Below are 2,500 nucleotides of genomic sequence, written 5' to 3'. Positions count from 1 at the left end.
GCAGCAGCAGCAGCAGCAGCAGCAGGCAGCAGCAGCAGCAGCAGCAATGAGCAGCAGCAGCAGCAGCAGCAGCAGCAGCAGCAGCAGCGGCGGCAGGCGCAGCCCAGTCCCCAATCCGGGCAGCAGCAGCAGCAGCAGCAGCAGCAGCAGCAGCAGCAGCAGGCGGCAGCGGCAGCAGCAGCAGCAGCAGCAGCAGCAGCAGCAGCAGCAACAGCAGCAGTGGCAGCAGCAGCAGCAGCAAAGCAGCAGCAGCAGCAGCAGCAGCAGCAGCAGCAGCAGCAGCAGTGCAGCAGCAGCAGCAGCAGCAGCAGCGGCATAGCAGTGGCAGCAGCAGCACAGCAGCAGCAGCAGCAGCAACAGCAGCAGCAGCAGCAGGCAGCAGTGGCAGCTCAGCCAGCAGCAGCAGGGCAGCAGCAGCAGCAGCAGCAGCAGCAGCAGATACAGCAGCAGCAGTCCCAGCAGCAGCAACGAGCAGCAGTAGCAGCAGCAGCAGCGGCGGTGAGCAGCAGCAGCAGCATCCCAAGCAGCAGCAGCAGCAGCAGCAGCAGCAGCAGCAGCAGCAGCAGCAGCAGGCAGCAGCAGCACCCTTATCAGCAGCAGCAGCAGCAGCAGCAGCAGCGGCAGCAGCAGCAGCAGCAGTGTCAGCAGCAGCAGCAGCAGCAGCAGCAGTGGCGGCAGCAGCAGTGGCGGCCAGCAGCAGCAGCAGCAGCAGCAGCAGCAGCAGCAGCAGCAGCAGCAGCAGCGGCAGCAGCAGCAGCAGCAGCAGCAGCAGGGCACCAGCAGCAGCAGCAGCAGCAGCAGCAGCAGCAGCAGCAGCAGCAGCAGCAGAGATAGCAGCAGCAGCAGCAGCAGCAGTCAGCAGCAGCAGCAGCAGCGGCAGCAGCAGCAGCAGTCCAGTCCTCAATCAGCAGGCAGCAGCAGCAGCAGCAGCAGGCGGCAGCAGCGCGAGAAGCGCTAGCCCAGCAGCAGCAGCAGCAGCAGCAGCAGCAGCAGCAGCAGCAGCAGCGGCGAGCAGCGTCCCAGCCCAGCCAGCAGCAGCAGCAGCAGCAGCAGCAGCAGCAGCAGCGGCAGGCAGCAGCAGCAGCCTCAACCGGGCAGCAGCAGCAGCAGCAACAGCAGCAGCAGCAGCAGCAGCAGCAACGCGTCCATCCTCAATCAGGCAGCAGCAGCGGCAGCAGCAGTGGCAGCAGCAGCAACAGGGCAGCCAGCAGCAGCAGCAGCAGCAGCAGCAGCAGCAGCAGCGCAGCAGCAGCAGCGGCAGCAGCAGCAGCAGCAGCAGCAGCAGCAGCAGCAGCAGCAGGCAGCGGCAGCGGAGGCGTGCAGCAGCCTTAGGAGCGGCAGCAGCAGCAGCAGCAAAGATGGAGGCGTCCCCAGGCCTCAATCTCGGGCAGCAGCAGCAGCAGCAGCAGCAGCAGCGGCAGCAGCAGCAGCAGCAGCAGCAGCAGCAGCAGCAGCAGCAGCAGCAGCAGCAGCAGCAGCAGCAGCAGCAGCAGCAGCAGCAGCAGTGGCAGCAGGCAGCAGTCCCAGCAGCAGCAGTGGCAGCAGCAGCAGCAGCAGCAGCGGTGCAGCGGAGCAGCAGCAGCAGCCTCAATCCGGGCAGCAGCAGCAGCAGCAGCAGCGGCGGCGGGCAGCGGCAGCAGCAGCGGCAGCAGCAGCAGCAGCAGCAGCAGCAGCGGCAGTAGCCCTAGAACAGCGGCAGCAGCAGCAGCAGCAGCAGCAGCAGCAGCAGCAGCAGCAGCAGCAGCAGCAGCAGCAGCAGCGGCAGCAGCGGCAGATAGCAGCAGCAGCAGCAGCAGCAGCAGCAGCAGCAGCAGCAGCAGCAGCGGCGGAGCAGCAGCAGCAGCAGCACAGCAGCAGCAGCAGGCAGCAGCAGCAGCGTCCCAGCAGCAGCAGGCAGCAGCAGCAGCAGCAGCAGCAGCAGCGGCAGCAGCAGCAGCAGCAGCAGCAGCAGCAGCAGCAGCAGCAGCAGCAGCAGCAGCAGCAGCAGCAGCAGCAGCAGCAGCAGTGGCAGCAGCAGCAGCAGCAGCAGCAGCAGCAGCAGCAGGAGGCAGCAGCAGCCCATCAGCCAGCAGCAGCAGCAGCAGCAGCAGCGCAGCAGTCCTCAGGCGCAGCCAGCAGCAGCAGCAGCAGCAGCAGCAGCAGCAGCGGCAGCGAGCAGCAGCAGCCTCATCCGGGAGAGCAGCAGCAGCAGCAGTGTTGCAGCAGCAGCAGCAGCAGCAGCAGCGGCGGTGGTGGTGGAGGCGTGTCAGCAGTCCCAACTGGGCAGCAGCAGCAGCAGTGGCGGCGGCAGCACCCAGTCCTGACCCGGGCAGCAGCAGCAAAGAAGCTGGCAGCAGCGGCGGCGATAGGCAGCAGCAGCTAGCGGCAGCGGCAGCAGCAGCAGCAGCAGCAGCGGCGGCAGAGGTGTCCAGTCCTAGGCAGCAGCAGCAGCAGCAGCAGCAGGCAGCAGCAGCGGCAGCAGCGCAGCAGCAGCAGTGCCCACCCGGGCAGCAGCAGCAGT

The 2,500-nt window shown here is 67.8% G+C and overlaps 1 pseudogene; it reads left to right on the top strand.

Moving 5' to 3' along the window:
• The window catches only part of LOC135574645 (AF4/FMR2 family member lilli-like), a 20,590-nt pseudogene that overhangs the window by 13,406 nt on the left and 4,684 nt on the right, over positions 1-2,500 (top strand).

The sequence above is a fragment of the Oncorhynchus nerka genome, linkage group LG13 (assembly GCF_034236695.1).
Source record: "Oncorhynchus nerka isolate Pitt River linkage group LG13, Oner_Uvic_2.0, whole genome shotgun sequence".
In the NCBI taxonomy this organism is placed as follows: Eukaryota; Metazoa; Chordata; class Actinopteri; order Salmoniformes; family Salmonidae; genus Oncorhynchus; species Oncorhynchus nerka.
This window is presented reverse-complemented; position numbering and strand designations above follow the sequence as displayed.